A 12871-nucleotide genomic window follows, 5' to 3' on the forward strand; every position below is an offset into this window, starting at 1 on the left:
CTCCCTCATGAAGTGTAGACTCACAACAATCTTGTATCAGGCATTAAAAACAAAACACTTTTTTTGTGTGTTGTTGGTCAGAGGAGTCCAGAGAATATAGGCTTTTACTGTTGCTCTTAGTTATCTCCCAGAAACTGAAAGTAAATTACTGTTTCTCAACATTCCATATACTTTGAACACAGAACTCAGGGGTTAGCCTGGATCTTATCCAAAGTCTCCTCCCTGCATGATAACCTTCATAGTCCCTGAAGGTGTTATGCAATTTGCAAACATAGAATGCATTCAATGTTCCTACCCATCCGATGACCCACAACGATCAGTATAGTAAGCTCTCTCAACAGGCATTATAGTGATGTTTGTAACTTAGCTGTAACTGGCAGTCGAATTAAACATAAATCTTGTTCAGTAGAAAGGAAATAATAATATTGAAAAACTAGCCAATCACCCATGGCTCCTGAGTCATAAATTTCAGAAGAGAACCATTATTGCCACATTTCTAAACTAGTTTAATTCCTAAATACATTTTAAATGCTTATTCTTATACACACCAATAAGTGCAACAGTCATCTTTCATCCTAGGAGTTTTTGCTTACAGCAGACAGGAACTAGTCAAAAATCCAAAACTGACCAGGGATTCCCAAACCCATTGAGTACATTTACAACAAAACTTCTACACCTCAGATTGAAAGAACCATGAAAAAAGAGGAGACAGAAATGTTATAAGAAACATAGGTCTTAGAAGTCTTTTTAAAGATTGAGTCTTCTTTACATGGCAGAGAGGATGGGGAAAAACACACATTCCCCCATCACTAAAGAAGAGCAATACGCAATTAAGGAATGTGAAGAGAGGGAGAGTTAATCTTCTACATAGATGATTATCCAATCTCAAGTGGTCAGTCCTAAAAAGTATACATATAATCAACACTAAAAAGATTTAGCAGGTTGCAATTATCCATTTATTCATATAATATATGGAAGAATAATAAAAAATAAGAATATGAATCTGAAAGGGGGAGGGACATAGAAGAAATTGAAGAAATAGGAAGAGGAAAATGATATAATTTTATTTAATTTTTAAAATTTTTACATGAACACAATGGAAACACAGAGATTAATAAGGATTATTATATCATGTACAGCAACACATAATTTTTCTCATTTGTTAAATGTTGTCTAGAATTTTAACTACAGAATTCTATTTTCTTCATCTCACAAATACCAATACATCTAAATTTACTCAGGACTACTGAAACAGAATGCCATAAGCAGGATATCTTGTGGCAGAGGAATTTTAATTTGGTGACATAGTTACTCTGGCAAGGGATCACGTGCAGAGATCTTTAAGGTCTGTTTGATCTGGCTGGAATGCAGACATGCCATTAGCACACAGTTTTAAACCCAAACAGCGAAGGTAAATTTAGTTTGTAGAAGGAAGCAACCATGGTTGAAAGTGATGTCTAATTGAGAGGCAGACAAAGTGACAAATCAGAGAAAGATTTGACAAAATGAGTCAGAGATAAGATATGGCCAACCCTCTTGAGAACAGACAAGGAGAAGCTGTTTTAGAGCAGTACAAGGAGGGTAATTCAGTGAGTAAAGTTCAGCTGAGCCCAGGCAATACAGTGGAGATAAGTTGAGTTCAGTTCAGTGTAGTTCATGCAGTTCGGCTGAATGCAGCTGAGTTAACATAGTTATTTTCTGTTCAGGTCCATTTAGTTTGTTCAGTGAGTACAGTTCAGTTTGTGGATTCAGAGGCAGTTTTGTCAAATAGAGCAATCGAGTAAGAAGCCAAGAGAAGCCAATTTGAATCAGTCAGCTTAGGAAGACATTTTGAGCCAGAACAGCTGAATTGAACCAGTCTGCCAAGAGTTGAAAAAAAATTAAAAGGGGTGGGCTTATTCAGCAGACAAAAATTATACCTGGCAAATAAAAGCAGAGTTTACATCTTCTAAATGCACATATATTTTTCACAGATCTGGAAGGTAGAAATCCAAAGATCAGGCCCTAATGCACCCGTGTGTGGCAAGTCCATTTGCTTATGATCTGGCCTGCTTGGTAGTATCATCACATTCTAGAAAGGGCATATGTTTCTGTGGTTTCTTTAATAAAGAAAACAGGGTCATTCAGAGAGCTGTGTCTGAATAATCTTATCTATCCCTCTAGTCTCACACCTCACTGCCAGGCTTTGGTGATTACTTCAAACGTAATCAGGGAGGAGAGCAAGTCCAGTAGTGATTGAACAAGAAAAATATGTTATTTTAAGTAAGTGAAATTTGGTAGTGTTAGTACAATGTGAGTACATATATACATATGTACATATATACATATATACACATATGCACACATACATATACACACATAAACATATATATACATATGCACATTTACACATATATGTATATATTCATATGCACATACATAGATACACACACACATATATATATATATATATATATATATATATATATAACATATGCACATACATACCTAAACATATTCATACACACAAACATATAAGGGGCCATATAAGGCAGTTAAAATTAATCATGACATAAAAAGTAGTTTGTCAAAATCATGAATGTTATAACTGTGGGGGAAAAGATTCAATCCTGGATTGAATGTGTGTTGTGGTGATGAGAAATGAAATGAAGGCTCACACACTGTCCCATGTATATATATATATATATATATATATATATATATATATATATATATACACACACACACACACACACACACACACACACACACACACACACAAAATCCACTGTCATTATTTTCAGGATAAAAAGATCACATACACTCACACAAAATAATGGACATAACTCTGGGCTATGTTTAAGAACATGAAAGCAACAAATTTATCAAATAAGTCGAAAGAAAATGTCACACAAAACTGTTTATTTTTTTTTCTACAACAACAAAAATACATGCTATAAGTCAGACTTGATGTTAAAACTCAAGGGCTACAGTGGTAAGTAATTCTTCATATTTTCCCTTGCTATAATTCTCTTGAGCCTAAATTTCAGGATTAGAAAGTGAAATAGTTTACCTTCATGCATTGGTAAGTTGAAGTAAACCAAGCCATAGAGAGAATATAGGAGAACACTTACCTCGTTCAGAGACTGTACAAAGAACTTTTCCTTGAAATTTCCTTTAATTTCATTTTAAGAAGATGAAGTGTCAGTATTGAATCATGAAATGTTAGAAAGTATTACCAAAAATGAGGACACGTAAGGCAGTAAAACTGAATCATGATATAGGATATGTTTGTAGAAAACCATGAATTTTACACATAAAAATGTCATAACTGTGGGGTAAGAGACTGAAGACTGGATAGAAACTGTGCTGTAGTGATGAGCAATGACAGCCCACACAATGCCCCATGTACTTCACTAGCAAGCAAAGCCCTGTTGATGGATTGTCAGCCAAGTGAACAGTTTGATCTCTAATAGTCTGGATGACAGCGAATAAAATCCATAGGCTCTTCTCCTCCAGAACTGACCTCTGTCTGAACTTGCATGATTCACTCACTATTTATCAGTCTGAATTGTTTGGGATAACTTCTACCACATGCAAAGCATAGGGGAATTATCCTTAGACACTCAAGTAGTGCTAGATGAAAAACGAGCATTGGCAAGACCAGCGTGGCAAAGTGTGTACACCTACCACTGTGACATCCTGTTTTTTAATTTTTTCTGGGAGGCTCTTTTTGGTGTCATGCTGCCCATGCTTCTGAGTTTTCACAAATTTAGATTTGCTTTTCTCCATCTGCATGTGTATACATGTTTGTGTACAGGTTTCTTTAGGCATATATATGTTCATGTGTGTGTGTTCATGAGCATGTGTGCACATGTCTGCACATGTGTGCAGAGGCTTGAATATTGGCTCTCAAGAACAAGTCTATAAGCCCATCAAATCCCCACATACACCTTGCTAGCCTTTCCAGTACGAAAATTATAGGATGCACCATTATGCCTAATTAAAGTTTTACATTACGCAAATTGAATTCAGATATGCATACTTTGTGCACAAGTAGTGTGCAAACTGACCACATTCTCAAGCCCTAGCTTTCAGCTTTAATTTCTAGCAAATAAATTTCTTATTTTAACAGACTGTTTACAGCTTGTTCACTACAAAGCAGAAAGTGCGATAGAATCTCAGATAATTTTTCCCACAATGCAAGCTGGTAGAAAATTTGAATAGAGTAAAAGGTTTATAATTCTGAAACGTGAACCTTTTAAATAAAAGAAGTAGTGATTTTCAAACAGTGTAACATCCTTCTTTCTTTAAAATGATTCTAAAACTTAAGTATGTCTAGATGAGATTTTTGTGGAATAGGATAATGCATAGGAACTTAAATAATGCATAGGGATGCATTTCTTATGTAAAGGTGGGCTAATTGGGAAGTCTATGGTGACATACAAAATATTCTGCAGAGAAGGGTACATATTGATAAGGTACACATTATCAGCAGAAAGGGATTTCTGGAAAAAAAATCAAGATTACTTGGCTTGCATTCTAACAAGCATAGTAACTCTTCAGTGCTTAATGGCTCTGCGCAGCCACCACAGCAGACTTCTTAAGGGGTAGAGGAAGAAGGTTGGGATATACTGCATGAGAGAAGAATAACTAAAATAAAATCAAACAAAGAGAGGAGCAAAGTCTAGTGAAAATGTTTATTAGGCTACTCAAAAATTAGGGAAGGGACACAATCATGAGTGGTTGTTTATGTGTGTTCAGTCAGAACTTTCTGGGGCACGGGGCAATGGTACCTGTTTCAATAAAAATCCTATACTAGGTGCTACTAAGATTCATTTATCTTGGACAGACTTTACTATTTTCTATCTATTAAATTTGCTCTTCGGCATTTTCATCATGTATATATTTCATTCTGATAATACTCAACCCCACCCTCCTTGGCCCTACCAACCTTCTTTTCTCTTTACAACCCCCCTTTTTAGACTTAAGTGTTCTGATCTGAGACCCACTGAGTTTCACGAGGGCCAACTGTGTGACCAGGGGATTGGAAATATTTACTGGAGCTAGATGGGCTCATCAGTGTCACACAACTGATGATGGTGACTCCCAACTTCTTAGAAACTATCAGTGTCAGTTGGTTCAGTTGTAGGGTAGCAGGGCTCCTAGATCCCCCCTCCTATCCTGCCAATGGTTGACTATTTGAAAGTCCAGTCTTGTGCACTTTCAGTGTAGCCAAGCACAGTTGCATAGAGTTGGCACCTGAAATAGCCGTGTAATACTCAAAAGGTGCCATTTTATAGCCCCCTTTCCTACCTTCCACCTCTTACATTTTTCTTCCCCATCCTATGTAATAGTTCTTAAAGGAGACAATATAAATTTCTTGTGTATGGCTGAGCTAAGCCTTCACTCACTCTCAGTACCATGGACACGCATGTGTACTTACATTTGCTGCCTTTCTTTGTAAGAAATGCTCCTTTGATTAAATCCGAGAATAACCTCTATCTGCTGGTATAAATGTTAATAGAGAAAAAGTGATGTGATGCTCTCATGGTTTGAATATGGTTGGCCTAAAGATTGGCATTATTTGAAAGTGTGGCCTTGTTGAAATAGATGTGTCAGTATGGGCATTGGCTTTTACACACTAGTCCTAGCTACCTGGAAGCCAGTATTCTGTTAGCAGCCTTCAGATGAAGACGTAGAACTTTCAGCTCCTCCTGCACCATGCCTGCCTAGAAGCTGCCATGTTCCTGCCTTGATGATAATGGATTGAACCTCTGAACCTAAAACATAGCCCCCAAAATTGTTGTCCTTGTAAGAGCTGCCTTGGTCATGGTGTCCACAGCAGTAAAACCTAGTGATGCTGGTCTCTTCTTAATCATCACTAATATCTTAGCTCCAGCTAACCAGCATCAATTGTCCCAGAAGTCCCTTTTAAACTCTAAAGCTAGAGCCACATGGCTGAAACTGCCGTGTTCTACCGCTTATTGGGGCTGGAACATGCCCCCCCCCCCTTATTCTATTACCAGCTTTCTGCTTTTTAACTCCCTCACTGCCTAAGCTTGGTTTTCCTGAATCTTGCTCTGTAGACTAACCTTGCACTCAGAGATCTGCATCTGTAATGCTAGCATTAAAGGCATATACCACAATGCCTGGATTTAAAGCTTTTCTTCACCTAGAACCTGCTTTGTTCCAGGCTGGCCTTATACCCAGATATCTGTTGGACTTTATCTTCTGGGATTAAAAGTGTGTACTCCCATGCCTGGATCTAACATACCTGGATGGGATCTTGGCCTAGAATCCCTTAGTCTATTATCTTTTGGAACATAGGTTTCAGCTCCATTTCACGTCCTTATGCCTCCTTAATACTTGAACCATATATTTTATATTTTCCTTTCTAAGCTTGATACACTTGCTGAAAACTCTCCTCATGAAATGTGACCAGAGAACAAAGTCTCTGCTCAACTGTTTTGAGTTTTCCTTTGTTCATGCAATTAATATAAAATTCTTTACCTTAGACCCAGGTAGACTCTTTAGACAAGTGAAAAAAGCAGCCACATTCTTCACCAATATACCACAAAAACAGTCTCTAGGTCACACAATGAAATTTTTCTTTTCTGAACCCGCTTGGGCCAGGTCTGCACAGTTCAAATCAATCTCAGCAACAACATCTTTTGTATTCTTACTAAGATAGCCCATTAAGACCCATTTAAAGCATTCCACTGATTTCTAAACCCAGAGTCCCCAAATCCACATTCTTCCAGACAAAAGCATGGTCAGGCCTATCACAGCAATATCCCAATCCCTGGTACCAACTTCTGTATTAGTTAGAGTTTTACTGCTGTGAACAGACACCATGACCAATGAAAATCTTATAAAGGACAACATTTAACTGGGGCTGGCTTATGGGTTCAGAGGTTCAATCTAGAATCATCAAGGCGGGAACATGGCAACATCCAGGCAGGCATGGTGCAGGAGAAACTGAGAGTTCTACATCTTCATCTGAAGGCGGCTAGCAGAGTATTGACTCCCAGGCAGCTAGGATGAGGGCTTTACACCTACTGCAATAAGGCCACACCTACCAACAGTGCCACTCCCTGGGCCAAGCATATACAAACCATGACACTGGCCAAGTACTCAGAAGGGTAAATCTCACATCTGACACTAAGATTTTAATATCTTTGTTTTTTAGATGAAAAACTTTCAGTATAGTAAGTTCTATTTTACTTTCTGTTTATCATATGTTGCTTAAAAGATTGGAATAGCTTTGCTCTTCAGGAAGAATAGATCTGAATTCTAGTGTTGAGCCTTCCAGTGGGAAGACTTAGTTACAGTATGATCTCTAAAAATATGAGATGTTGAAAGCCACTGAGCTTTTCAAGAGTAATGGACAAAGAAAGCAGAGACAAATACTCAAGAGGAAAAAAGAGGGGCCCAAGTCACTTTACCTCTTACCCATTAGGATAACGGTTTCTTTAAAGAGCTAAGTTTCAGTACACATAAAATTAAGCCAATGCTTGTGCGATAATTTCATTTGCCCATTTGTAGTAAACATTCTTTGAGGTCACAAAGACTGCCATGGCTGCCAAGGATTCCTTGCTGCTCATAATGTATTTGAAATAATACAAACAATGTATTTGTATAGTGAAAATACATTAATGGGGAGAACACTGCATTTGCAATATTTGTTGGCTCTATGACAGAAAGAAGTAAATCTAACACTTAGTTTGCATCTGAGGCAAATAAATCAAGTCAAAATATAACATGATCTGAATCTAAATCCTTGACTTCTAGATTCTTGCTTCCTTAAAAAAAAAAGTGTTTTAATTTACATAGCAAGTCCTATTGTTTTTAAGGTGGATATATGCTGATATCTGAGAAACTTCGGATATACAAAGCCATTTTGCTTTTGTAGGAAATGAGTAGCTTTTTTCTTAACTTCTGTTCAATATTATCTTTTTTTAAAAAAAAAATTATCTTTAATCTTTTTTTAAAGTCTAGTCACTATTGCCCTCCTGGTCTGCCCTCTGACAGTCTCCATCCCATTCTTCCTCCTCCATCTCCAAGAGGAAGTCACCACAGCACCCTACCATACCAGGTTCCCACACTCCCTGGAGCCTCAAGTCTCTCAACGGTTAGGTACATCTTCTTTCACTGAGGCCAAACCAAGCAGTCCTCTTCTGTACATGTGCTGGGAGAGTCATATCAGCTAGTATATTCCGCCTGGTTGGTGCCTCAGTGTCTGAGATATCTCAGGGGTCTAGGCTGATTGAGACTGCTGGTCTTCCTATGGTGTTGCCCTCCTCCTCAGGTTCTTCCAGCTATTTCCTAATTCAACCACACAGGTCTCCAGCTTCTGCTCATTGGTTGAGTGTAATTATCTGCATCAGTCTCAGTCAGCTGCTTGTTGGGCCTCTCAGAGAGTAGCCATGCTAGGCACCTGTCTGTAAGCACACCATAGCATCAATAATAGTGTCAGGCCTTGGAGCCACCCCTTGAGATGGATCCCAATTTGGGCCGGCCACTGGACCTCCCTTTCCTCAATGTTTTCTCCACTTTTGTCCCTGCAGGGTTTTTTGTTTGTTTGTTTGTTTGTTTTGTTTTGGGGGGTTTTGTTTGTTTGTTTGTTTTTGAAAGGAACAGTTTTTAACTATGGGATGGCAATCCCATTCCTCCACTTGATGTCCTGAGGTGGACTCAACAAGTTCCCTCTCTCTACTATTGAGCATTTCACCTAAGCTCCCTCCCTTGAGTCCCTTCTCCTCTCAGGTCTCTGGTACATCCTAGAAGGTCCCCCACCTCCCACTTCCCAAGATTGGTTGTTTGCATTTTTTCTGCTGGCTCTCAGAAGTTCACTCCTGTTCCCCACCCTCAAGGACCTGATCATGTTCCCATTTTTCCCTCCCTGTACCCTCTTCCACCCAGGTCCCTGCCTCCCTCTTCTTCCACTCCCCACTTTTGTGATGATTGTTTTTTTTTTCCCCTCCAAGTAGGATTGAAGCATCCTTACTTGGGCCCTTCGACTTATTAACCTTGTTAAAATCTATTTTGGATATAGCCCTCTACTTGATGTGAGGTTATTGAAAAACTTTTTCCCAATCTTTAGGTTAGCAATTTGTTCTTTTGACTATGTCCTTTACCTTACAAAAGCTTTCAGTTTCATGAGGCCTCATTTATCAATTCTTGATCTTAGAGCCTGAGCCTCTGGAGTTTTGTTTAGGAAATTCCCACCCCTACCCTGACCCATTGAGCTTGAGGCTGTTTCCCACTTTCTCTTCTGATGAATGCTACTTCAGGATTTTGTTTCCAGGAAATTTTAATGAAAAGCACAAAAATCTGATGGAAATGTAAGACCAAAAGTTTATACTGGAGCCAGAAGGTAAGAACACCAAGCCTTTAATATGCATAGTAACTTCTGGGGGTTTAGGACAATGTATTTAAACCTATTGTAGAAACTGAATGAAGAGTGGACACCAAGCTAGGGCAGCCTGTCAGTGTCATATAGATTTCACTGTAATCTGACTTTTAGGATAGGCTGCTACAAACTCACCAACCTCTCAATGATATACCATCATCCCTTGATTTCTTACGTGTATGGCTAAAATATCCTCCACTTTCAAATTAAATAATAGCTTCCCTTGTGAATATGCTCATAATTTTTGAATGTCTGTAACTGTTTCTTGGGAGAATCATGCTACTGTTTCAACTTAAAAAAAATAAAATGCCTTCTTATTTTCTTTTCGTATTTATTTTCCTTTATTTATAGTGTTGCCATGTATGACATTACTGCCTGAACTCACAATATAAAAATGCCTCAATACCCATCTCCTCTCAGTACTATATCACATTTACTAATACCACTAATCATATTTTAAGGTCAACAAACACATCTGGAAGATTAAATTTGCAATGGTAATGAGATTTCTGTACAATCTTGCTGACTTATAAAACAACCTTGAATGAAATGCACCAGGTTTCCATCCTGCGCTCCTCTTTGCATAAAGTAAACTGCGTTTTTTGTCAGTCTCCCTTGTGGTTGTTGTGAGTTATGTGAGTATTATTTTTCCATAATCAGCATCCTAACTTTCATTCCTATACTTCAATGTTTCAGCTGTTACAATAGTAGCTCATTGCTCTTCTGACCTATCCAGCATGGCATGGGTGGAATTTTATGCTGAAAACGATGCCCCCAATGACCACACTCTTACTTTCTTATTATTTAGTTGTTCCAATCTGTGCAATGACTCTTTACTTTACATGGAATTCAAAGCGCCCCCAAATCTCATTTAAATGTATCTTTTCTGTACTTGTGTCCCCTTGCTTCCACATTCCACATAGACTTTTTAATGCTGCTCTGATCTGTAATGACAACTTACTGTGCTCCTCCTTGCCTCTGTCTGAGGAAATTCCTACTGACAGGCCTCCGGCCACAGTATTGGCATTAGTTGGGATGCTAGACATTTTACAGACATTATTTTTAACCTTTAAAAAATGTATATGCCTATCAATTTATAAGAGAAGAAAATAAGCCAACTAATATAAAATTTGCATAAGATTACATCACTATAAAGAAAATGGTGTCTACCTGATGAGTGGCCTAAAAATTCTGTAAGTCTCTAGTTATTTTGGGCTATGTTATAAATGTCTGAGGAGAACGTGAAATTTTACCTATACTTGAGTGCCTAGCTAAAGTCAGAACAGTATTACCTTCATCTCCATGTAAAAGTTTCCCTTCTGCTCTCCTTCAATCTCTCTCTCTTTCCCCGTCCCTGTGTCTGTCGCTCTGTCTCAGTCTCTGTCTGTCTCTGTCTCAGTCTCTGTCTCTCTCTCTCTCTCTCTCTCTCTCTCTCTCTCTCTCTGTGTGTGTGTGTATGTGTGTATATGTGTGTGTGCGTGACAGAGGGTGGAGGAGAGTTATTTGATATTTGTCAAAATATATTATGCAACACTCTTTGCTAGTCACACAGACTCATTCTATTACCTTCCAGGGCAATTTTCAGAAGTATCTCTTTATAATACTGTGTAGGTTCAAATTAATAAATACATGTGTGAGGCTGAATAATTAAAGTGGCTATTCAGCTATGATATGGTAGTCTTCACCAGAAAAATAATGGGGAAAATGCAGCCATGGAAACAGATTATTCTCTTTTTCTGTTACTTTTATGGTTTCCATAATACTTTTGACCCATTGGCAGGAAGAACACAGAGCTTCTATGTGTATGCATGCCTTGCTACATAGGTTGGTAACAGGCTAGCAGTACCTATTTGGATGATAAGCTTCTGTTTGTTTGGAGCAGTGTGCAGTGAATGGACAAGGGTAGGTAGACTAAAGTTCATTTGCTTTGAGCAGTAGTCGTAGAGCCACCCCTGGCCTGCCACAGTGAAGGCTGCATGTTGATTTCTGCAGATCAAGTGGTACTCATCGAGCTTGCATGTAATCTCTGAAAGCACTATTTACACGCGAATAATTGAAATCCTAACTAAATATGATAAAACAAGAGATTTCTTCTGTTTCATTAACCATGTTTAAGGTTGTTTCCATAGTCTTGGGAAGTTAGTGACTTCTGTGGAGGAATGTTGAAGAAACAAAGCATCTTCCTCACTCCAGAATATTCTATGCACAGATGTGTCTAAAGCGCAAGTACTCTATGGGATTTTCTTTTTGAGTGTTCACAGTATGAGATGGTTTGGAGGGGAAAAAAAGGAAAGGAAAATGTTATATTCACAATATAATCTAAAAATTGATAAAAGAAACATTAAGAATTCTTTTAGTTTGTCTTTGTGACTTGAATTTTATATAAGCAGTAACCTATGTTTGAAACCTTTAGGATGTCACTAAGCAAGAATGAAGCCATGAAGATGTGCTTACACCAGTTTCACTGAAATGCTATGTGAGGATGTAGTGAGAAGGTAGCTGCAAGCCATAGACAGATACCACACAGGGCATAAAACCTACCCACACCTTCTTCTTGGGGTTCTATCCCATAGGACAAGTTAAATAAAAAGGTCCTATTACAAGTACATGTGAGTCTGTTGAATCTTCCTAGAGCATCACTGAACTTGGGGCCATCTGGAGAAACTCCTGAAATCAGTCATTATATCATTCATTGTGCTTATAAAACTTAAGTTTATTAATGATAGTGTACATATTTCTCAGACTAATTTTTAATTTAAAAATATTTCTTAACTCAATCCAATGTTTTAAATGTGTAGCTAAAATTCCTTCACCTTCTGATGAGAATTACAGTTTGGCTATATTACAATATAAGTAATCAAATGTAGTTCATTAAAATAAAACTGCATGGTGTTTAAGCTGTCTAGCTTGTGGTAGTTTGCTATAGCAGTCCAATAAACTTAATTCAAGCATATACCTTTGTTTTGTTACTGTGGATTATATACTGCAAATTAAAACTGGTAGATTAAAAATATACCAAAGCTATTTTCTAAATTTAAATTTATATTAGACATTTTAAAAGTACCCATTTTCCAACGTCAACTTCTTTCTTGGCAACTGTGTTTTCCCTGGAGTGTAAATATCCACATTGTAGCTGGTGAACTGGAAAATTCATATGCTAACAATATTCTTTACACTTACTTTTAACCTATGAATATAATGAAATATAAAACATAAATCTTTTATGGTATATGTTGGTACATTTATGCTGCTGTAACAAAATCTCAGAGTCTGGGTAGTTAATAAATTATTTTTTTTACTATTTTAGAGATTTGAACTTCAAGATCAAGGTACTCGTGGGTTCAATAGTCAGATGAGGGCTGCATCCTTGGAAAGGAAAAAATGCTACGTTTTCTCATATGCAGTCTGATGCTCAGAGATTAATAATTGGGACACCAAACTAACATATACTGTGTTGTTTATTTAGTAAAGGTCACA

The sequence above is a fragment of the Arvicanthis niloticus genome, chromosome 15, assembly GCF_011762505.2.
Source record: "Arvicanthis niloticus isolate mArvNil1 chromosome 15, mArvNil1.pat.X, whole genome shotgun sequence".
NCBI classification, from domain to species: Eukaryota; Metazoa; Chordata; class Mammalia; order Rodentia; family Muridae; genus Arvicanthis; species Arvicanthis niloticus.